Source organism: Aythya fuligula, chromosome 1, assembly GCF_009819795.1.
Source record: "Aythya fuligula isolate bAytFul2 chromosome 1, bAytFul2.pri, whole genome shotgun sequence".
NCBI classification, from domain to species: domain Eukaryota; kingdom Metazoa; phylum Chordata; class Aves; order Anseriformes; family Anatidae; genus Aythya; species Aythya fuligula.
In genome coordinates, this window is record NC_045559.1 from 30,193,744 (window position 1) to 30,220,443 (window position 26,700).

Consider the following 26,700-nt stretch of genomic DNA (forward strand, 5'->3'; position numbering starts at 1 on the left):
GAAGTAGCACTTGATTTTAATATTTCTGCTAGACTTAAAATATTAACAAAGTTTTATTAATTTGTATTACTCCAGATTTTCATTACAGTCAATGACAGAACACTTCAGACTAACTTTTTTCCATGCCTCAAATTTTATGAAGCCTCTGCTTTGCCAATGTTTACTTTAAGATTTAGAATTGCAACCTTACTGTCACTTAGTAGTTGATTCCTAATAGTACTGAAATTTATTTATTTGGCACAACAGGAGATTAATCAGTCTATGCTTCAACTTTTAAAGCCAGCATAAACCACGTAGTATTTTGCTCTGTTCATCTAATAGTTCCATTACAGTGTATGTGATCCTAGCACATAATTTTCAGGCTTAAGCTCCTGCTCTACATCTGTCATTTCTGTACAGAATAAAACGCTTTGAAGGTTTTTGTAATCACAATAAGTAAGGTTAAGATCACAGTCCAAATTTTGCCATTCTGCTAATATATCTTCCTCATCTTAGAACATGTTATTTCATACCTTGTTCTCTGCTCTATCATGGGAAATGAAGTCTACCTGTTAGCCTCCTAATCCCTCTATTGATGAGACAGATTCACCATTCTTCCCCATCTTACCTATGTCAGTTCCTTAATCTTTATTTTCTCAGGGGAGAAAATCTGTACTTTTAGTATCATGTTCTCCAGCTCATAATGCTGTATTCTGACATTTTCTCCAGTATCAAAATTACAAGCTATTTTCCCCTAACAGCTGTTTAGTACCATATTTCATAGCTCAAATTCTTTTTTATATTTCATATTTTATTCCAGTATCACTGGCAAGGATCAACAGACATTTAATTGTTTTTCCCTATATTATTTATTCTTTTTCTTTCAGATGTGATGCTATGCTTGACTTTTCCACATTAAAATTCTTCCCCACACTCTGCTCCTACTCTAAAGATTTGGTAACTATGCCATCCTTTTCTTTTCCTGCCAAAAAGTAACTACAAAAGTAAATTTCAAGGAACTGAAAAAGAGAGGTTAAAAAAGAAGCATCATACATATTAATAAGGCTGAAACAATACTCTGCTAACAACCTACTATTATTCCTTTACATCAAAAGAAAATACAGAATATGAGCCTGAGAAACTACAAAAGTAAAACTGAAAATTAAAAAAGGACACAAAGTCAGAAGCACACCACGGTGGTAAGTGGTATATACCTATATATATATAGGTATATGGTAATTACATGTATATATACATATATATGGTGTGTGTATATATATATATATATATGGGTAACAGATATCTCAACCCTTAAACAATAGGTGTACAAGGTTGCTCAGCCTGTAAGCAACCATTATAATCCCATGTCAAGCTCCTTAGTTTTAACCACTTATAACAATGGGGGGGGGGGGGGGGAATGGATAATGACAAAGTTAGAGGAATACAGCAGTGAATGGTATCATTATTCCAAGAGCTACTTGAAAAAACAAATGCTGGCCCTTCATATATGCCAAGCCATTCTACTCTTGGTTATAAAACACTACGGCATGTTACTCCACAAGAAGTTCCACTGGATGAAGAGCATGTGTAGAAAAAATGTGCTCTCAGTGTGGGTGATAGTATTGCAATCTGGTCCATGGTGTGTTAGAATATATTTGGAGCAGATTGAGGACACCACCTGTTCACACTACTCAGAAGCTTAGCTAATAACAGCAGTCAATACTATCAGAGCAAATTTTAATGAAAAGTGTTAGGAATCAAATCCTTCTTTGCTTGCAGACATCTTGTAGTGTTTTTAATGTGAAGCAATGATACTGGAATTTCTGCCTAGCAAAACCACCATCGCCAGGACATCAGCACAATGCAAACTGAAATCAAATATGGTCACTCCTTTATTTGTAATCCTATTAGTTTAGAATCAGTATATGACAAAAGCCTAGAAGGATACAGTGGAATTGCAGCTCATCATAGAATTAGATCAGATTCTGTATTCCCTTATACCGCTGTACTGAATCATACTCAAAGAAACCTGTCTACATGTGTTTTGGCAGTTATTCTGATAAAAGACAAGAACGACATAATGGAGAGTTGGCTCCGTAGCAACAAATAATAGTGCTGAACACTGTGATCCCACAAACTTGCACATGTACTGTAAAAAGCTGTATTTACTTGATTTTAGCTGAATTATCTTTTGTCCTCATGTATTTCTTTAATTTCATTAAATCACATTTGGAAGAATGAAAATTGTGCCAACAGCCCTTCTTGTAATAATTCTGTTATAGTCTGTTAGGGTGAAGCACCAGGAGTGGTTTTGGAGACCACACCTGAGAAGTCTCCAGTCTAGTCCCAAAAGATCTAAAAAGTATGTTCAAGGTTACAAATTCAGAGTATTTACCTGAATTCATGAACCAGGGTCCAAGGTACTTCAGTTTTCAGGGAGAAATAAATGAAATAATCTAAGTGGTTTAGAAATTGTAAAATCAGTGAAATCTTTAATTATCAAACTATATTCTGCATCTGTACTATTTTAATAGCAGTGAGGACATAAGTAATAATCACACACGAGTGATACTAAAAGGTACCAGATGACTGGCTGCATCATGAGTATCTAAACCAGAAAGAATTATTAAACCATATAAAATTATGTTTCTGTTATGAATACAATGTTTAATAAAAAGAGATCTACACTTATAAACTCAAAAAAACTGTGCCTTTTTAAGGAGAAATACAGAATACTACATACTGACTCCATTAAAAACAAGTCCCCTAAGGCACTACAAAACTAAATATTTTTGTACAACCCTTCACTGTCAGAACTCTTCTGTATGTGAAAATAGACCTCAGGGCAGTAACATACATCACCAAATTTCTCTCAGTGAATGCAGGTTTGAATTGTGCTTTCTGGCAGACAGATAAAACAGAATGATTACTTATCTGTTCAGAACAGAAGCAATGTATTGTTTTCCTTTTTTTTTCAAAGATACATGCAAGACATTGAGGTTTTTATAAATGATCAGCTAATGTCAGCATTGGTAATCTCATATCAAAAGAGCTCTGCTTGGATCTGACAATGGAAAAAGGAAAACTTGATGGAAGTAATTTTTGTTGAGCAGTATGCAAAGAAACACAGATCTTTGTTGTACTATTCCTACAGTCATCTATAAAAACAAGTCTGAAGAAGCTGCACTAACTCCAGGAGCATCATGCATATTAATCACGCTGAATCAATAGGAAACTAATCCTGTTTTTCTTGAAGTAAATAGTATAACTCCTGTTGATTTCAGTCACAGCTCAGTGTTGGCTTTCTAAACACAACAAAGTGAAGGAGCTTTAAAAATGAAGGAGAGATTTACTGTATATCTTCTTATATAAAAAATAAGAATTTGTTTACAAACGGTATGTAGAAACAAGCTTATAGAAAAGTCAACAGGACAGAAAAGGAATTGTATATCTGTTGCAAAATACATGAACAAATTACATCTCTATGAAAATAAAAAGATTTTGTAGGTGGGATTGTTTTCTGGTTTCTTTACCAAAGGATTTTCTCTTTTGTTCTGAAGTTCCTGTTCTTTAATATTTTATGCGTCTGTAATCACCTTGAGGTCTGTAAGCTACTCTTTGCCTAGTTTCAGGAAAAAAAAAAAAAAAAAAAAAAGCCACAGGAAAGAAATAAAAGAAATAACATGATTCTACATAGAGTTAGGATAAAACTTCACTTTTCACTTAGTATTCTCTATTTGGAGAACAGCTTCATGAGAAAACAGCATGTAAGTAATGGTTTATTCTCACCCATGAAGACTGTTGTTCCCCTCTTCTTTTTTCTTCAAGTTATCAGCTTGTAAAATATAGTAATACTGAAAATACAATTTTTCTTAGGCCTGATTTTTTTCCCCTCCCTCCCCCCTGCCCCTCTGCTTCTCTCTCTCTCTATTTTCCCATAGACTTTGGAACAGAATCTAGAAGGAGGATTCTCATTCTACATCTCACTGGACTGTGACCTTAGCTAATTTAGTATGCTGCTATAAGGCCATTTAATATAGCCCTACTCCCCCCTTAGGACCTTTAGGTCCTTTGAGGAGTCAGACTAAATCTGACTACAAATATAAACTTAACATGTATAAACCATGGGAGGGCCTTGGAGGTCCTGCCTTGGGTCAGAACTTGAGTTGGTGCATTAAAGGTGTCATTCTGACATGTATGCAGACTGTGGTCTGTGCTCATAGATCTTCTCTGGCACTGCTTTAACTTATTTCCAATGGCATGTGGTACATAAAATGTGGTACATGGGCAGGACAGGAGTAACAGTACTATCCAACAAGCTTTTTTTATCTAGGTGTTCTGTGAAGAAGGACTATGTGGCATACCATGCAGTGCACGTGCCCTGTTGCATTATAAAAGCATGTAAATTTAAGTTCCACCTGACAAAGAATTTCATTGACCTAAAAGTGTCCTCTGAGAGACTTCCTATAGTCAGTTAAAGGCCAAAAGTTAGCTGGGGAAACTATCCTTCAGTCTCTCATAACACCACTGGGCTCCCTGGGAAACCAAGAGCAGAATGCATGTATTTAAAAAGCTTATGATCAAAACAAAAATTTTTGTCATCTTTTTTTTGTTATCTAGAATTAGGAATACCTTGGTTGAGATCTACATGATTATTAATATAGAGATATTTATGGTGTATAGTAAAGTAATCCTTAAAATTGTCCTTGTGTTTCTAGGAAGAGACTCATTTAAATTTATGTTCTTGCTGTTAATTTTTTGTTTAAAAAAACAAAACTGTCTAGAGATATCAACAAACTAAAAAGGACTATACATGGACTCCTACTGCGGAAATTTATGAAAATGAAAGAATACCAAAATGATCATGCTGTATAAGAAGAAATAAGAAGTCTATGCATAGACTTTATCTACGATATTAGACAATAGCCGATACCAGAGAAGATACATGAACAGGTCAAGTAGTAGGGATTCTTTCCCAGTAGAGCCTCTAGCAAGTAAAGTTCAGGAATCCTAAAATACAGGTGGCATTTTTGACTTTATTAACTCGTGATGATTTTTTTTTTCTCTTTAAGTTTGCTCAACTGCTTTCTCAGTCTACATGTTGCAAAATGTTGTCATCCAGAGCGTTGTGTGCCTAAAAGGTTCACAGCTATACTTTGCACAAAGTTTCTTAACTTGTCCTGAATTGGCCTAATTTCAGACAGGTTCATTCTGGTTTACAAAGAGGTAGTGACAAAACTCTGTTTAACTTCCTCACATCCCTTAGGAGTCTATAGACATTTCTCATATACTCTTTGAAAACATATTTTCTGGGCTCAATACTGTAACCTCCTCAAGCCACTCCTCATGCTGAAGCCAGTCCATCTGTTTGATCATCCTTTTCTGGGAGACTGTGGTGCTTTTACCCACCTGGACAGCTAATGAGCTAGTGGGCTTCCTCAAAGGAAGAGGAGGAGAAAATACAATGGAAAAGGGCTCAAGAGTTGAGATAAGGACAGGGAGATCGCTGAGCAGTTACTGGCATGGTCAAAACACACTCGGTGGAGGGAGATTAATACAATTTATCACCCATTATTAACAGAGTAGAGTGAGAATTAAAATCAAACTAAAAACACCTTCCACCCTCCTCTACCACCTCCCCTGAGCAGCACAGGATAATGGGACGGGCAATCAGGGTTGCAGTCAGTCCCTGATGCTTGGTCTCTGCCGCTCCTTCATGGTCCCTCTCTGCCTCTGCTCCTCGTGGGGTCCCTCCCACGGGATGCCGTCCTTCCTGAACTGAGCCTTCAGGGTCTGCCCCCAGGCAGCAGCTCTTCAAGAACTGGTCCCACATGGCTCCATACCATGGGTTCCATCCCCCAGGAGCAAACTGCTCCAGCACGGGTCCCCCATGGGTGGGCGGCAGCTCCCCCCAGACCCTCTGTTCCTGCGTGGGCTTCTCTCCACGGGCTGCAGCTCTGGCCCGGGGCCTGCTCCTGCGGGGGCTCTCCATGGGCCACAGCCTCCTCCAGGCCACAGCCACCTGCTCCACCGGGGGCTCCTCCACCCATGGGGGGGCTGCAGCGTGGAGATCTGCTCCATGTGGGACCCATGGGCTGCAGGGGGACAGCCTGCTCCACCAGGGGCCTCTCCACAGGCTGCAGGGGAACTGCTGCTGTGTGCCTGGAGCACCTTCTGCCCTCCTTCTGCACTGACCTGGGGATCTGCAGGGCTGCTTCTCTCACATTTTCTCACTCCTCTCTCCCAGCTGCTGTTGCACAGAAGTATTTTTTTCCCTTTCTCCAATCCACTCTCCCAGAGGCCCACCCAGCGTCACTCACTGGCTCAGCTCTGACCGGTAGCAGATCCCTTTTGGAGCCATCTGCAGCTGGCTCTGATCTGACATGGGGCAGCTGCTGGGCTCTGCTCACAGAGGACACCCCTGCAGCCCTCTTGCCACCTCCTTCATCATCATTTAGATGGACGCTCTGTTTCCACAGCACTAACATGTAATTTTGTGATTTGCTTTTTGTTCCCCTTTTGTGATTCACTTTATTTTTCTTGTTCCTGTTCAGCACTGTGTTTCCATTGAAACACTCATTCTTTTTGCTTAATGCTAATATTTAGTTCATGGTTTATCACTGCATCTAGTCAGTTAAGAGTTTTTTCACATTTTTCTATTATTTTACACTGAATTCTACATAATATTTTCACTTGTCTGTTATTAATTATCAAGAGGTCCCCATAAAATTGTCAAAAAACAGGTTTAGGTTTTGTTCCATTAAAAACTTAGCATCATAGCCAAACTCTGAACTGATTTTTCATCTCCTTTATCAGGATATTTATCAGTTAATCCCATCATTCTTTTAGCTTTGGAATGCAATGTATCTGTAAATCAAGCACTACATTTCATATTGAGACAGTATTGTTTTCAATATCAACTGAAGGTTTGGCAATTCCTTGTTTAAGTAGTGGAGTTTTCTGCAGTTTCCCTCTTTGTGGGTCTTCAACATCAGCTTAGTATGTTATCAGTAACTTCTAAATCCATTAGCCAACTTTATACAAATTTAACACAGACTAAATGCAAAGTAAGTTTTGTTTTATGCTTGCCAGAAAATGACCATCAAAAATAACATATTCTTAAAATGTCTGTTATATAAACACAGCTACATCTGAAGTGTATTTATCATTTCGTAGAATAAAATGGTGGTTTAATGTAACTCCTAGATCCTAATGCATGTGAATAGTGTTCCAAAGTGAGCTTTAACTGGAGGGAGAGGAAGTATGAAAGAAATGTAATGATCATTTCCAACTGCTTGTAACTCATTAAACCTATTTGTCCTTTTATAAGTCCATGAAATGACAAAACAGAAGAGAAAAAAAAATCTTTAAATGTTAATGCCTGTTGTGTTGTGCCTTCAGAGCACACAAGTAATGGGAATTAATGGGTGCACTGAAAGCAGCAGACTCCTGAGTAATGAGTAATTAGTACTAAGCTATACCGCATTAAGGACCATTAGAGGATAATATTTCTCTATAGCTCAGCTTTACTGGGGCATTTCTTTCACATTAATTTGTTCTCTTTCCTGAAGGAAAAGAAAAGGGGAAAGGGATAGAAAAAGGGAAAGGAAAATGGAAAGGGAAAAGGAAAAGGAAAAGGAAAAGGAATGGGGAAAATGATGAAATAGATTAAACAATAACACAAAAAAAGTAGGCACAAATTCCTTCTTTATATTCCTGTGCTAGTTGCCTTAAAGCAGGCACCAGTGTGAAGTGGAAAGCCTGTGGAGCTAGAAGGATTAGTGAAAGGGGGAAGGGAGAGGAAAAGCAGGTGTGTGGACAAACTGTTGTCTTCTTCACTCACGTTGTTGACACAGATGTACCAACAGACTGAGAAAGATACTCTAAACTGGGGAGATACCTCTCCTCGTAAAAGAAGTAGGAAAAGGGATATGATGCCATTTACTATTTCTTCTCTCACCTCCCCACAATCACTAGCCCCTTCCTTTGGAATTGTGAAAAAGGTGCCAAATGCTGAGATAACTTCATGTGCTAAACACAGCTATGAGTTACATGTCTGTATCATGGGGAGACATTTTATTTTCATCTCTCAATTTTGTTACAAATTCATTTGGACTGTTGTGGCTCCTCTTCTGAGTTGTCTAAGCCGGAAAGTTCCCAGATAGCAAAAAACTCTTCTGGTTGTGTGTAACTGCTGCCTTTCAGTTGAATATGAAAGCATAATTATAAAATGCGCATTTGTGATTATTTCATTGTGATAGTGTTGCCTTAAACATTCCTGGGTGACATACAGTCAAAGTAATGTGCACCTAGTTTATGAAGTATTTCTCTTTTTAACCTTAGTGCCAATGAACCATCAGACTTTAGAATAAGAAATGGTCTTCCCTAGAGACACAAGGACCTTTATATTGGGTAAATACAACGTGTTTACAAATCTTACTTTACCATTCTAAATGTAAGCATTGTAGGCATGAATGCTCTCCAATAAGCTATGAATTTAGATTCTAAATTCTCTTCTCTCAAATATGTACTTTTTTGATACCTTCTACAAGTAGGCTAAATACTTTTCTTGCCATAAATGAATTTCTGAATTATATAGGTAGCTACATAGTGTATGTTTCCATACACTGCACATATGCTTGTATGTATGCCCAGTTCCACTACGATGGAAACTGAGATTTTTGCAATCATGGTAATTACATGCCAGAAAGTAAAAAAATTGTATATGTTATACTGCAGCTGTGCATCTCTCTTGCTCTCTCTCTCATACACACAATCAGAGAATACCGATTAATCTAAGAGTAAAAAAGTGAGAAGGAAGGCTGATACTTTCAGATATGCCTAAGTAATTCAAAAGCATAAGGTTTATTTTCAAGAGTGGATAAATGGGATTTTGACACATTCAAAACTGTGTTTTAATACGTCACTATTATGCTGGAGTGATGGAAATTGAGAAATTACTAGTTTCAATACAAAAAAATTACACAAGATAGTGTGACACGTAAAGAAAGAGACTTCTTATGCTACTTTGCAATGTCATCTTTTATTCACTTAGACCTCAAAACCAAAAAAAGAAAAAAAGCTGAATGTTCTACCTGTATCCATTAAAAAGTAGAACTCCAAGTGCTAGAAAGTAAGGAAGATAAAATCTTGTGATATTTCCTCTTAATATAGGTTTTCACTTGCCTAGTGTAGCTCCCTGAACTAGGTTTTCACTTGCCTTGTGTAGCTCCCTGAACTTCAGTGTTAACTGAATTTGGAATTTACCCAGTGAAGATGAAGAGGAGTTAAATATATATATGTTTATATGTTCAAAAAAATCACCTTTTTAAAAAATAAAATAAAATAAAACCATATTTTTCATCAGTTGCACTGAATGTCTGGCCATGCCTTCTATAGCAGTATACCTGGAGAAGAAGAGGCAATGCCCTTTTTGTGTCATAGCCAGCTCAACAGTTCAGATGCAAGAATTTATGAAGATCAACACCCAAGAAAGTACCTAAGTTAGAATTGAATAGTATTTTCCTGAAGGACCAGCTTCTCTTCTCACTATATAGAGGAAGCGAAGATAAGTGCTATATGCCTAGTGTACGTGTAGCATAAGTTAGATGAGATCAATAGTTCTTGTCAGTCTGTGGCAACTGCATCACTGTATAGAAAACATGACTCTGTCAAATACTTCCCTGATTTCCTTTGTAGGCTTAGCCTAGAACAAATTCAGTAGTTGCATTTCAACTTTTAATGTATACATAAGCAGAATTTCCATGATGGAAAGTCTTTCCTATTCTGCTTTCATACTCAGACAAAGAAATCACCCTGATTTTCTAAAATCAGAAATTACAGTTAAGCATGAACTTGAGTAACCCTTATATATATAATATTTTATATTATATATATATACATTTATGTATATTTATGTATATATAAATATAAATATATATATTTAATGTATATTCTATATTTATATATAAATACATATTGTATATGTATTTATATAAATTTATATTTATATTATATATATATATAAATGGTTGAGAAAATAGTAAGAAATTTGCTATTTGTATGTGTGGTACCTGGCAGAAAAGCATGTGGAGGTACAATTCAGAAATACATATTCTTCAGGAACTGTGCCAACAGGTTTCAAGCTTTCCCATCACCCAAATATGTAGAAGACATACATATATATATATATAAGACATTATAGACAGAAGTATTAAATCCAATTTTTTCTTATTTATTTAGTTATTTATTTTTCCCAGCATGAATATATGCTGGGAAAATGTCAGGTAAGTCAATGTAACTAAACAAAAGTTTAGACTTCTAAAGACTAAAACCCCTTAGAAGGCGTTTTTAGTTTGCTTTTAGTTCTCACTGCTCTACTCTGTTAGTAATGGGTGATAAATTATATTAATCTCCCTCCACTGAGTGTGTTTTGACCATGCCAGTAACTGCTCAGCGATCTCCCTGTCCTTATCTCAACTCTTGAGCCCTTTTCCATTGTATTTTCTCCTCCTCTTCCTTTGAGGAAGCCCACTAGCTCATTAGCTGTCCAGGTGGGTAAAAGCACCACAGTCTCCCAGAAAAGGATGATCAAACAGATGGACTGGCTTCAGCATGAGGAGTGGCTTGAGGAGGTTACAGTATTGAGCCCAGAAAATATGTTTTCAAAGAGTATATGAGAAATGTCTATAGACTCCTAAGGGATGTGAGGAAGTTAAACAGAGTTTTGTCACTACCTCTTTGTAAACCAGAATGAACCTGTCTGAAATTAGGCCAATTCAGGACAAGTTAAGAAACTTTGTGCAAAGTATAGCTGTGAACCTTTTAGGCACACAACGCTCTGGATGACAACATTTTGCAACATGTAGACTGAGAAAGCAGTTGAGCAAACTTAAAGAGAAAAAAAAAATCATCACGAGTTAATAAAGTCAAAAATGCCACCTGCATTTTAGGATTCCTGAACTTTACTTGCTAGAGGCTCTACTGGGAAAGAGGGAGAGCAAGAGTCTGGTTGTGGTGTTTAGCTGCATGAAAGCACCACAATTGGAATTATAATCACTGTAACATGTACTTTAGCTGTCATGTAGAAAAAGCTCTGGAGCTTGTATTCTCTTCCTTTTCTTATATATCTTTGCAAGGTGGAAGGTCAGACTTATGTTACAATGATAATAATCAAAAATGCAATGAAAAACTGCTACACAAGGCAGAAATATTGCATGCGAATTTCATTCAGAATAAACCAAAGTGAAGGGATTGGGAATTTAATTCAGTAACCAGTATCTTTGTTTTGTAGACTAAAAGCTCTTTCTTTAAAAACTGGCATGCACATGGTTACTGCATAATAGATAATTCTCTACATGAGGATTTTAATAGCTTCTATTCTATAATTGGAAATTAATTATGTGATCTGATTAAAAATATACATATATATAGCTAAATACGGAGATATCAAAGATATTTTTAAAGGATTTAAAAGAGCAAAGCTCAAGAAGCAATTCCTTTGATTTCCTTGTGGGCTTAGTTCTGCACAGACTTATGCACCTTTGTAGTATCTGTCATAGTTGTACTACAGGCTTCAGTGGCAGCAAAGTAGCCTCTAACAACTGCTGGCACTTGTGAAAGAGTAGAGCTGAGGTTTAAACTATTCCAATAAAAGTGAATGAGTGAAAAAGCAGGTATAGGACATGTACCATGATTCTTAAAGTTATTGCCTCTGACTCTAAGGCTGCATTTACTCTGTAAAGCAGAAAGCATGAGAAAATTTATAAGCAATTTCTTTTTTTTTTTTTTTCCCCTTTATGTTTTTTTTTTTTTTCCAGATTCTTAGCCTTTTTGCTGTGGGAGCAGAAAACATCCATGCTCTGCTTATGTAAAAGATATGCTCTTGTGGTCAGAGCTTTCAATTCAGTGCCACTTAAAACCAAAATTATAAGTTTTCCTAAACGGCATTCTCCCACACAAAAAAGAATTTAGTCAGGGAAACACAAAGGCCTCGTTATGTGCATCCAACTGATTGCAGTTCACTCTTTGAACATGCCACATGATTCACATATATTAAAGTGAGGCCCATGGTCACAAAGGACCATTTCTGTCACCTAGAAAGTTTTCAGAGAAAGTTTCTATCTTTTTACGATAGACATTTCTAGATTTACAAATCTTAATATCAAAAAGTTTCATTACAATTATCTAACTCAACCTCAAATGAAACATGTAGCTGTTCTCCCTGAAATATCTGGAGAATTTGGGGGTGCATTAAGTGTTCTTGTTGTCTGTAGCATCAGTATGCTGAGGTACCTTTGCTTTCCAGCACCATCTATGTCAAGAGCTGGCACAGTTTTAAAACACAATGCAAAGGGAAAGGAGCAACGGAAAGCAAACAAACACTCTGGGGACAGTTTATCTCATGCCAAAGAGATAAAAGTTATCTAAAAAAAAAGTTATATGAATCACACCCAGAAGTGCTTCTTTCTTTTCATCAACTATAAAGGAAGCTTAGGAGGAATAGTTCAGATATACACGTCTATGTTATTCACATCAAAAGTCAGATGAAATAAATACCACCCAGAGAATCTTCTTGCAGACCGTAACTGGATTGGATTTGGTTCAAACTTGCCTTTGCATTACTTTTTTTTATGATAGGATTTCACAACATGACAAACATCGCAATAACCCTGTATATATGGAAAATATAAAATGTCACCTGTAACTACGGGAGTTTGATAGGTTTTGCTTCTGATGGACAGCTTCTGATTAAAAACAAACAAATAAATAAATACTTATTTGATACAATCATACCAGATGAAATACTAGCTAAAGCAACCTTACAAAGCTGTTGTGATGAAGAACACATAACAAAGACATAGTATCCAATATGCATAAAAACTGCTGTTTTGTAGCAAGTTACAATAGAATTACCAATCTTTTACAGACTACAAAATATTTGTTCTTATGAAAGCAGTATGCTTTGAAGCAATATTTAACATCATGGAAAAAGTAGAAATGAAACTGTAAAAGAGATAGATAAATCACAACTGTAGCATCTCAAAGTTCTCTAGGTAACCTACACATTACTTCTCTAAGCTGGAACATTTTTATTTCTTCAACATATTGACTATAAATGCTATGTAAGATTGATATTTTATAGTCAATGGACTACACAAGAGATAAAAAGCATACTGATATGGCATTCTGATCAATAAATTTTCATTTTCATCTCACTGTTGGTATCAAAAACTTGACTTGCTTTAAAACCTAGTAAAATTAACTGCAGTACTTTCTTTGTGTACTCACATCTCCCAACTTACAGCCTACCTGCCAAACTGGGAGAGTCATTTTACATCAGGTTTAGCTGGTCTGGATGTTAAAAACAATCTCATTTGGCTTTATTAAATAAAACACAGTCTTGTGCAAGAACTTCAGTTAAAATGAAGAAAAGTGTGCAGTTTCAGTATAATGTTAATAATGTCTGTTATCTGTATTTATTGATTGGAGAAAAAATGACTGTTCAATTTCAAAACTGCAGATAATTAATTTTCTCAAATAGTGCTATGTTTTTCATAAGAATTGTATGTGGCTAAAGCCAATATTGCTAGATTTATTAAGAATGCGATAATCACTATTTCTAAGAACTTAAATCAACAATATTAATCTGATATTGCTAATTACAGAGCTATTTTGCAAACTCCAACATTTTTTCAGGATCAAGTTTTAGTTATAACACTGTAGTAATTTATTCTTCTGTCCTTTTTTAAAAATTAATTTTGAAAGGATCACTATCATGCAAAATTAGATTCATAACTGTTCAGTATTACATTGATCCAGGGTAAAATCCAATTTTTAAGAAAGAACTACAGACTTAGGAGTGTGAAACACTTTCTGATTTACCAAGTATTATTATTTCCAGTTTAACACTGGGTGACACACAGCTAATGTGACTATACTTTTTGTACACAGACCTAGCTTGCAACCAGTCAGTTCAGAGCCCAACACAATTAGAAGTGTCTACAGCAGTCCATGGAGATACAGAGTTCAGCACTCAGTATCTAAAGGTGGCATTCAAAGCAGCCACCAGAACACCAAGGATGGATGTTGACTCATCCTGTACCACATACATTCAGACCAGAGATTAGCAGTTTGCATTGTCCTGTTAATCAGTTTATCAGGTCTTGCACACATTTTTCTCAGCCTTTATAAATACATGCACCACCAAACATTTTTGGAAGAAGTGCATAAAACACCTTATACCTATGTTTGTTGGCTGCAGGAATAGACCTGATAGATGAAATATTTTGTTTGTAGCTCAACAAAGGTTTTCGTTGTCATATTTTTGAAGGCAGTAATCTTATTTTTAAAAAGAGAATGCCCAGTCTCTGGAAATCACTGGTGCTTAAATCTTCTTGCAACCACTAAGATTTCCTCTAGGAAACACAGCCTGTATCCTAGGTTTCTCTTCCATGGACAACTTTGAATGGAGAAAGATTACATTCAGAATTACATTCTTCAGAAGATGAGTCCCTTGCTTTGATGTCACACCTTCAGCTCACATTTAGTCCTAAAGTCCCCCTCAATAGGAGTCAGCCTGTACTTCTCACAGCTCTCCTTAACACAGATGCCTCAGCAATTATGATAACAAACGGCTGAGCATGGCCATAAATTACTCCTAAAATGTGATCGACTAAAGCTGAAGACAACCATCTATAGCAATTTTCAGAAGCAGGAAGACATCATTTCTCTAATTCCTCTTAGTCAAGCTTGAATACGTGTCAGTTGTTTGATTATTTTAATTTAGAAATAAAAAATAATTTTAATTTAGGATACATTTAATTAAAATAAACTGGTAAAAAGGCAAAATCATGGGAAATGAGGAAATCAGTAAGAGTGGTTTATCCAACAATACCATAGTTCCAAGAAGAAGAAACAAATGGAAAATAAAAAGTGTTTATGAATATCATTGAAGTTTACTTGTGTGAGCCTTTCCCTCCACAAGAACTGAGAACATTCTTCTGCAATGACAGAGAGAAGCTGACTTCTACATCTTTGTTTGAAGGTATTGAAATCACACTGCTTCAACAAGAGATGAATTAGTTGCTAGAGGGAAAGATTAATTTGTCAAAACTGAGGAATTGGCTTAGTTTTTTATGGAATTAGCCAACTCCATCTTTTGTTTCAGTTATGCTGGGAAATCTCTCTTCTGTAGTATCTCAGAAGAGATAGTGCATTAGAAGATCAGTAACAGATATTTTATTTAATTGTACATATAAAACATGAAATATTTCAGGCCATTTCCTGCTAACCCAAATAATAATAGAAAATTTCCTGAAACATTTGAGGGATGATCCTCTGAGTTATTAAATGCCTCTGTGTAACACACATTAACTGGGAGGACAGTAAGTACCAAACAGAAAGAGTACTAATTCGTGACCGCAGAGTAGTCTTTTGAAAGCTAACTGAGGGAAATTTCAGAGAATGTATTTAAATAGTAAGAGTACACAAGGATTATTTTAATAGCCAATATCTTGATCTTAGGAAATGAGATGACGTATGGCATGCTGTCAGTGTTAATATTTAAGAAGAAGAAAGTTGTGTTATTGGTACTCTTGGAACCTAGAACACGGATTCTTTTGGCCAGAGTCTTTAAAACTGTACTATAATCCAGCTGGCATGGGTGAAGTAAGCAAAAGTGTCTTGTACCTGTCCTCAAAGGACTGATTCCTTCCTCTGGGTAATTGACAACTCCAGCCAAGGTTTTTGAATGTTTATGGGCTATTGATCTATCTGACACAGAACAAACTAAGCTTCATATAAAATCTGCACTCAAATCAAATAAGGGAATAGGTGAATGACTCATAAAACATCTACCAACTGTAGTGTAGAGAAAGAAAGAAAGAAAGAAAGAAAGAAAGAAAGAAAGAAAGAAAGAAAGAAAGAAAGAAAGAAAGAAAGAAAGAAAGAAAGAAAGAAAGAAAGAAAGAAAGAAAGAAAGAAAGAAATTAAAATGGGATGCAAGTCTAATGACTAGGGAGAGAGTCTGCTGAGGAAACAGATTTTCCCACTGCAAATCTGAGACTCATCAAATTTCTCTTTTTTCAAATAAAATCAATTTCTGTGTTGCTTACAGCTGTTTCCCAACAACAAAATAGAAATTATCCTGTAATGGAGAAAAATAACAATAAAAACTTCATATCCCAAAGTCCTGCTAGCAGAAATGTTGTATAAGAGTTCTGCAGTATTTAAAATTTATATTTACAAACAAATCCTTGCATAGTATGACATATATCTACTTTTTGATATTATGATTAAATCTGAGAGATTGTGTATTTCGTACGAAGTTAGTTGGCTCCAAATAAAGAATTTCTAACAGTATGGTATATAAATATGTCAGATATTTACTCTTTTCAATAATATGACTTGCAGCCTAGTAAAGTAGACTGAAATGAAGGTGATGTGGAATTTAAAGGAGGCTTATCAATATTTGATACCAAAAGAAAGTGTTGAGGAATTAATATACCAACAATACAGCATCTTACTATTCTAGTGGAGTACTATCACAGTAAATTGTTTGTAGTCTAAAAAGCAATGACAGTTCAAAACATGTCAGCACATATTAAAACAATGACTATATTTCTCATTTTAGATGCATATTACTTTCATAGAGCACTAGAAAGTCATTTTCCCTGCTGTGATCATAGATTACAGAAAATAGCGGATGTAGATTGTCGTGCTTCATTGATTACATTTTATTACATTTAATGTTATTTAAATGATTGCAGAGCATACTTGAAAAATTGGTGTTGCATCCTTGCCCAGAACCCTTAATGAAAGACTGTGTCTAGAGCAGTGAAGTATATGCTGAAGGCTATCCAGTTATTGGCATAGATTGTAGTACTTTTTTCTATTATTATAATATTGTACTTTCAACTTGTAATATTTAAGCACAGCTAAGAAAGTGATGAAATAAAAATAATGGTGTCTATATTTTTCCCAAAAATAAAAGATGTATTTTGCAACATGAATTTATGAGTATCAAAAATGTAATAGCCTTTCCTATAGACAGGTTGTATTTTCCAGAAGTCTGCATCTGAAAAAAAATAAATAAAGTAAAGTAAAGTAAAGTAAAATAAAATAAAATAAAATAAAATAAAATAAAATAAAATAAAATAAAATAAAATAAAATAAAATAAAATAAAATAAAATTGCTACACTTTTTAATGGGCCCAGCTAATCAAAAGAATAAAGGCCTTTACAATTACCTTCCCCTATCCTGAATGAAGCCTCCTGCAAGGTACCAAAAAATAAATAAAAAGAAGAAGAAGAAGAAGAAGAAGAAGAAGAAGAAGAAGAAGAAGAAGAAGAAGAAGAAGAAGAAGAAGAAGAAGAAGAAGAAGAAGAAGAGGAGGAGGAAAAGGAAAAGGAAAAGGAAAAGGAAAAGGAAAAGGAAAAGGAAAAGGAAAAGGAAAAGGAAAAGGAAAAGGAAAAGGAAAAGGAAAAGGAAAGAATATTTTCATTGGCTTTTGCTTTGCAAACTTCATAGATACCTATGAAAGAAAACCCAGAAAGATCAAAAGGTCTGTGAGAAAAGGTAGCAAGGAAACCAGTTCTGAGCAGACAGGTGATGTATACCAAGCAAAAGCCATTTTGTGTTTTAGTGAAATAGGATTTGGGCCTGGATGAATACAGAAATAGATTTCATTGAACCTCCAGCACTAACAGAATCGACCTGTACCACCATCAAAATAGTACAACAAAATGCTATTTGAGCATATGAAATCTTTTCACATCGTTTAAGCACAGCTGGATCACTTTGAAGTTACCAGTACACTTACAACATTCTGTTCATATGTGGAAAACAGTGAAGAGAAAGACTTAGTTTTATATATGTATGCAGCAAATTGATTCTTTCATTTTAAAACTTACACTTTTAATGGATTTTTTAAAGTGGACATTTACATTTTTCATGTATCAGTGAAAAAGGAATGACATCTAGTGGCAGATTAAATTAGTTACTACTCTGTAGCAGTAGTGAAGGACACTATAAAGAAATCCATCATCTGTTCGTAGTGGTTTGGAATTAAATGGAATAGATCCTGGTAACATTTATCAGTGTGATTCAATTTGCTCCTGTAAGAGCAATTACTGACCAAGTCTCTTCCTTTATCAAAGTTAAGGGTATATCTGCAGGACTTGATCTGAAAGATATTATAATGCAGAAAAGGTACTTCCTCAAAACAAAATATTTAAACTATATTAGAAAACATGACCCCAGGGAAAATAAATAAATAAATAAAAACAAGCATAAAAAATATGTCTTTGTACTTGGGAGAGAAAAAAATAAAATAAATTTTAAAAAATCAACAGTCCAAGGAACTCACATCTTTCTTCAATTTTTGCTATTTTGTACTGTTTTTAGGTTACTCCAGGTACCCTTTTTGAAGATAGGGTAAGTAGGAATGCTTTCTGATTCATGATTCCTTTTTTTTCTATATTAGGTATTTCTTTTCCAGCCTTATTTTGCAATGGAAATACAGTACTTAGCATGTGCTGTTTTTGTATTATCATGTTGTGCTTTTTTTGTTGGTTTGTAATGGCTACAACAAAAAAAAATAGTAATTAATAAAATATAATAAATAACATTATCCAATTTTTCCACTTCTGAAAATTTAGATCAGAATATTGATGAGGTCATGTTTTCTTCAAATCTTATGTTTTGGGAGAATATGCATTATTTTAATGAACCTGTATTTGTGTACTGTTCTCAAATAGGCAGCTATTTAATAGGGTAGGTCTTGATTTAAGATTGGTAACATAGGCTACTGTTTCACAGTCATTTTAGACAGAAGAAGAAAAGGCAAAAGGAAATTCAATGTAGTATCAAACCATAGGTAAATTTATGAGCTGTGATTCCACTAATTTTTTCTTTGCCTTCAGAAAGCTGTGGTATTAATAGGCAAAAATCACAGTCTTCAGTTGATGCTGAATGAAACATGCTGTGAATAGACATCAGATTGCCTCAAACCTCATTTATTACTAAAACTTGACTGGTGTTGTAGCTTTGATAAATTACAGCAATTTCCAAATGCATGTTTGGAATCTGGGGAGATATGGCATGTGTTATCATGACTGATATACAGCTGAATACTGTCAGGAAAATGTAAATTCATAAATGGATTATTTTTTGTTCTTGAGTTGATTTCTACGTAGAATATTGGCAGGTATATTTTACTTGTTATTTTAATCTCTACTTTTATAAATCATAAGTTTTATGAATAGTTCTTTTGTTCTTGGAAAAGAAACTAATCAAGGCACAATGACAAACCTTCCAATAAGACTAGCTGATAAGAATTATGTTTGCATTGAATTTTATCTAAACACTATTAAACTTTTACATTGAAATTACGTCAATGTAATTTCGTCCATTTGGGTCTAACTTCATCAAACACAATGGATGAAAAGTAAAAATTGATTTGTCAAACACTTCTCTGGTCCTGACTAATGGGTAACCTGTAGAATAGAACAATAAATTCTCTGTATCCCCCATTCAAGAGCTCCGCTTAATAAGTATGTCAGTTCAAGATTTCATAGGCCTTTAAAGCTTGATAACTCACTTTAAACCAAGCTATTGGCTGCGTATGAAAATCCCTATTTCTGCATGTGGCCACAGCATGAATGCTTAAATAGGGAGATTTGTTAATACTGAGTGATCATAAATAATGCACACATAGTAATATCCCTCCAACAGAAGTCCTCCATAACAAGTCTAGAAGTATTGTTTTTAAATGCTGTTTCACATATAATTGAAAATTTTGACTTACAATGTAATCCACATTCTTTATCCTGTAAGACCCTTGCAAAAGTCTTGATGTTACCCTTGCCTAGAGCAAAAAAGATTCCAGGATCTCTCTGTGAAAGCAGTTATAACTTCATCTCTGAATCAGTGATCTCTGATCAGAAAGCTGTTACAGCTTTCAGGTGGACTCCTGGATGTCGCTTTTGCTAAGCAGAAGCAATGGAAAATGGAATTAAATTCTGAAAGTCTGTATACACTGACAAATTATTTTCACTCTAAGCCTCTTTCCTGTTGAACTTTATTAATTCTTTCATATCCTTGGTATCCTTTTTTTTTCATATCCTCGGTATCCTTTTGTCTCCTTATCACCTTCCTCCACAAAATGCTAATACAGTTCTGGTCTTTTTTACCCACCTTCCGTTTCTCCTCTCATCATGTCAGTTTGAATCTAAAATTTTTTCTCAGATAGTACATCACTTTTCTAGGTGCTCTGAAGTCACTTTGTTATAGGAGATCTATTAACCTGGAATGATGGGGGCATAACACCTATTTAGGTAAGTCATTACCAAGCTTCTGTGTGTTCCATTATTGATCTGATGATTCTCATATGGCAAAACTGCCTAATTCTCATCCAAAGTAACGAGAGAAAAAAAAAAAAGGAAAAAAGAAAAAAAAAAAAAAGGAAAAAAAAAAGGAAAAAAAATACAGATTCCATCATAAGAGGAATCCTATCAACAAAATACTACCTTCCCAATCTGAAAGCAGAAACACACTGTCTAAAGGCTTGATCCTCTCTGGCTGAAGTTAATGCCAATCTTCTCCAAAAAATTAATGAGAAAAGACTAAACTTCAAATTTCAATTGCTGAAGAGCAAAGATGACAGAATTAATCAGCATCTCTTTTAATTTATTGCAGCTATTTTGCCAGTGTAAGATATCCAAGATATTTGGCTGTAAACCTTTGGTTTCTGTTAGGTAATAGTAAAGCTTTGACTGTGCAGCAGTGCTAGCACCAATTAAGTATGCTGGCATAGATGTTCTGATGAAAGCTAATCCCACACACTTATTTTATTGAGATTTTCTCACAATAAAATTAACCATTACACTACATCAGAAATGTGTAAGTGGCCCATACCCCAGTTTTGCAAAAGTAACTACCTCCATTTTTTCTTGCAATTTCCAAATGCTCAAAGTGCAATACTTGCTCAGCTGACAGAAGCAAACTGGCATGCTGGAAACAAAATTGTTTATATAAAGAATAGTGCAGATTTCCAGATATAATGAATAGCGTGGATTTCCAGATTCTGGAAAGAATGCACTTCAGTGATAGCAGTCACTAACACAGGTTTAACAACTGACTTCCATGACTTCCTAATAATGACTTCCATGCCAAGTAAGTAGGGAGTTGCTAAACAACCCTTTCTCTCCCCTCTGTTTTTTGCTTTCAGTTGGAGGTATAGGCAATGCTTGGGAAACAGCTCTTTTCATATTATTCACAACTACTGTACCAAGTGAGGAGAAGCAATCTATTTCCACTATCACATTTTTTTCATGTTGCAAAGACGATCACTTTTGAAGATCTAAATAGATACATACCCTTTTATTCTAGAGGTAAGACTTGTCCCGGATACAGTTATGATGTATTGAAAACAAAATTAAATGTAAGCATCTCAGTTTTACAGTGGTTACTGTACTAAAAAGGCAGAGGTAAGTTTATCCCTGTGATGTTTTCTAGGGTTACTTCACTGTTCCACATTCAGAATTAAATAATAATAATAATAAAAAGAGTATTCATTTGGAGTTAATGTGATACTGGAACAATCTTCACAAACTGAAAAAAAAAATAAAAACACCGGTTTATGGGAGAGAACAACAAAACTTATGCTGAAAGAATTAGATTTTATTCTTGTATCTGCTGCTCTTTTCTCAGCTGCTTGACTTCAGCCAAGTTACTTCACAATTTGTTTCATGTCCCATCTCTCTTGTCCGTTTTGCAGATATTCTTTTTAGAATATTTAGAATTTTTAGAAGATTCTTTTTAGGCTGAGATTCTGGGCTGCTAGAAAGAAAAAATTCCTTTTCAATAATGCACTGAGAGAAGTTCTCTGATACTTGGATGAGAGAGGTTTAGTCATACTTCTAGACTTTCTATTTCCTCTTGGCTAGCTATAAAGCAGCTCACTGCTCCATGTAATGGCATCCAAGATAGGGCATCAAAGGCATTTAACTTTCTCTGTTAGGGAACCCAAACATCATAACCCCCATGCTTTATATCACCTTGCTGAGACCAGGTGTCTCACTGCTAAGTATTGCAAAACATAAGCTGCAGGGTCCTCAGAGAAGTGCCCCAAATCTCTCCTTCACTTACATCATAAGTAGCGTACTTTATTTCTTGTCCCTGCATGCTGGCAACTGAGTTGCTTATGGTCCCAATGCTTTAATGGTTCAACAGAATTTTTATCCCCTTTGCAAAGCTTAATTGATTTCTTGAAAATGAATTGTGGTATCAAGCCAAGTCTGTCAAAAGATCTGTAAATCAACACCCAGAAGTTATTCTATGTCTGCTGTCACCTGTCCCCAGATAGACTGTTACGGGCACACTTCTACACATGGACCTGTTCCATGGCCCTCAGAAATCTGCAATGAACTATCCTTCTCCTGAAAACTTTGCCTGCATATTGAGCTGCAGACCACTGTCTTAAAGCACAGTAATTCAATAATAATAATAATAATAATAACACAATGGTTCCATTTGAGTTTTATAGTTTATTAGCTACATGCATATTCTATGTAGAGACTTTTAAAAAACACATAATTTACCTAATAGGCTATAATGACTCCTTCAGAGCCTTTTAGTAGACTATATAATTTCTTCTTACTTCATGGATCATTGATGTGATAGATGTATTCTCTTTTCATTCTCCTGCAGGCACATAACTTCCATTATCATTAATGAGACTTGCAAACACATACTGAGAAAAGAATCTATCCCTTATTGGTGTTTGTTACCCAAAGCACCACATTTGAATTAACCTCTGTGCTATGAAGCAGCCAAGGACAGATACTAAGAATCAGATTGCTCCATGATATCTTCTATCCATTGTGTATTTAGTTTGTTATTTATTATCACCATCATACAAAACAGAACAGTGAAAGAACAGTAAAGAATCATTAGAGCACAGGGCAATTAATTTCTAATTCCATGTCTAGAACTAAATTGCTGTGTGACTTTCAGCAAGTTGAAACCTGTTTATTATTTGTATAACAAGGATAATGCTCCTTACCAGATCTCCCTCAAAGGGCCCTTCTGATGCTTAATTAATATATGTTTGCAAACCTCTATTAGATTGTTAAACAGAAGGCAATGTCTATGTGGTAAAAGAGCATCAGACTTCCCCCCATAGACATCTTCATAATATAAATACAAAGAATTGACGATTCACCACAAAATAATAATAGTAATAATAGTAATAGTAATAATAATAATAATATCAATGAAAATGGAAATATAAAAATTAAAACATAAGCTGTTTTTTTTACCTGAACATTTCAGGAAAAGAGTGTATAAGAGCTACTTACTGTTTAAGAATCAGTCCAAGTCATTTTTGCTGACTCTTAAAAAAACATGATCAGCTTGTGAGGACAGGGAACTAGAGGACATACGAAAAGATGTTACCTATTTGACCTCACATTAGCCTCAGATTTAAACATGACTTCTGAAATGTTCTCCAAAATCTCCACGTAAATCCAACAAGTGCAAATGTATTTGCAACCAACTTATAAATAAATAAATAAATAAGTAGATGGGCTCATAGACAGTTGCTGAAGCCCAAGTGAATCACTAGTTTAATAACACATCAGCATACTCCTGTGATGTTGATTAACAAAGAGTATGTGTGACTCAATGGGAAGAGGTGACACTTCAACTGTAATATAATTTTTACAAAGAAAAGAAAAAGCAAGCCAGGACAAAACACATGAAATCAGGTTCAGAGAACTAGATGCTGAAAATGAGTACATTCTTAAGCAGAATTCTGCATGGGGACCTGACAACCAGGTACACATCCTTGCTAAAATTGTTCCAGAGGAACAATTTTCCATAGGGAAAGTAATCATTATTGAAAAGGATTGGGAAAAAAAAAAATAGAAACAAGTTGCCATCTCTTGAAAGGTGAAATATGTTTTACACACACTTTATGTAGTGGGTTAGTTTAGGGGATGTATTAATGCATTTATGTGTGGAACACTGCCTCTTGCTTCCCTATGAAAGATCCTGGAGAGAAAGTAGAGCTAATATAATTTGTTGTCCCTCCTGAAATGGCAATCCTAATTAGCCTCTGGGACAGAGCATGCATACAAAGTTTTTCCTCTCCCATTCTATTTTCAGTTCATGCACAGGCAGGGAATATCCACAGTCTTATCTGCAGTGAAGAGAGAAAAACTGTATTTTGTAAGATCTGACATTTATTTAAGAACCAAGAAGTTTAAATGCCAGAGTTTCCCCATCAGGGAAACAGCCTAATGGATTTCAAGGCGTTCAGTATACATTCCTGTTTCTGCTGAGACTTTGCTAAGATACCTATTAAAATTACATTGGTCTAATAGTGATATTGCTAGGCATGTGTAAGGTTCAAATGAATTGATATTTAATTGGTTGGGAAAGCCTGCCGCCCACGCTATTTTACTGAAAGAATGAAAGATAAAATATCATTACCACAGCAGATCCATCTCCCAAGAAAGGAACACGACTAATATAAAACCTTTTCAGCCCTGCATTAAAGTGTGAGTGACACAGAATTATTCAGAAGTGTTGTGTGTCTATGACCAGGCTGAAAAGTTTGCTCATTTATAATAAAATACTCATTAAATGAGCATCCATCTTTCGCTCATGTTCGGAATTAAAAAAAATAAAAATGTGGATGATATTGTGGGAATGGGTAGAAACATAGATGGATTTCCCTCATTAATGGGAGCAACGAGCTTTACTCGTTCCTCAAGCACAGCTGCCATACATAATGCCTAGTTTTCCATGACAGTATGTTTGTTACATTTCTGATGTTATCTTTGTATATGTATATACTGAATGTGGATTAAACATTTATATTTTACACTTATATGTTATTTAAATATTATTAATATTACATTAATAATATTTTATTTTATATTATAAATATATTGTATTATTACATTAATAATATTATTATTACATTTAAATATTTACATATTTATATTTACATTGTTCTTTAATTATATTTGAGCATACAAAATCTTAGATTTTCACTTATAATTCTCCAGCAGTTTTCAAGTATTTTTTTCTTAATATTAAGCAAGATTAATTCTAGATGACTCTGACATTTTATGTAGGAAGAAAATGGAACATCTTTATTACCTCCTCAGGGATGTTGCCTTCTTCACATATGTTCTTCCACCTCCCTTTTTCTTTAATTTGATTTCCTCATGGCAATCCACGTAAGGACAAACATATATATTATATATGTAATCCTGTGTTCAAGGCTGTTCAAAGGACCACAAAATTTAAGATGAATTATTCTGAAGAGCTTTCAGCATATACAGTATATACAGTAGTATATCCTTCAGGTCTAAACATGTGTGTTTTGACACCTCCTTTTTACATGTGTTGAAAAATCCTGGGGAGATGCAGGAAAAAAGGAAAAAAAAAATCAATTAACTGTATTCCTCACTGTAGTATTACTCACTACATCTTTTTCTATAAGGAGTCAAGAAAATCAAAGAAATACATCAAACCGCTAACATGGAAACTGGTAAAGAATGTCTATTGTTCAACATAGTTATTTTTATTACTAATGGTAATAATAATTCATTCTTATCCAGAATCTTACATCCAATGAGCCTAAGCATTAAGCCATTAATTCTCACAATCCTTCACTGAAGTTGGTGTCAGCATCCTTATTTTACAGAGGAACTAAGGGTATGCGATTCTCCCCCTGAGCTACCTAAAAGGGCATCTGAGTATTGAAAAGTTCCCATGGGGATTCAGTCATATGCTTTTCCACTGCCTACTGGAGGCAGGTCTGCAGCTACAGAATCACTTCTAACCTCAAGAAGGTTAAGATGTGTAGAGATTTGCCTGACAACCTTAGAATAGAAGTGCAGGTGGCATTTCTTTATGTGGGATAATGTGCTTACAAAGAGCACTGTCCTGCTGGATAAGAGCATTACTGTGCTATTGATCAGGCACAAGAGAACAAAATAAATTCTCACCTCACACTGTAGATATTTCATCATAATACATGACTGAAAAACACTGAGGCAATGATCTTTACTTCTTTTTATGTAGACTGGCTAAATACCATGATACTTTCCTAATAATACTCTTACAGAAAAACTGAATACTAATATATTAAATGTAGTAATAATTACCGGAATTGCCTAAAAGCAATAGCTGATTGCTATATAATTTACAGTTGCATGATGGGAAGAATTTCACTGTAACCAAAACAAGGCCTCACAAAATAGATCTATAACCTGTTTTTAGATAAACATAATTTATAGACACTATCTTTTCTTTCTGTCAAGAAATGACAGAAAGACAGAAATTTCTTTCTGTCAAGAAATTTTGCAACTTCAATACTCTGCAGCAAGTTATGCAAGGTAGCTCTATAGAATTAAATTTCTTTTTAACTGGGGAGATCTCATAGCAACCTTTCAGTAATTAAAGTGGGGTTATAAACAAGATCGAGATTGACTTTTTACACAGGCAGGTAGTGATAGAACAAGGTGGAATGGTTTTAAACTGAAAGAGGGGGGATTTAAGTTAGATGTTAGAAAGAAATTCTTCACTCAGAGGGTGGTGAGGCACTGGCACAGGTTGCCCAGAGAAGCTGTAGATGCCCCATCCCTGGAGGTGCTTAAGGCCTGGTTGGGGCTTTGAGAAACCTGATCTGGTGGGAGGTGTCC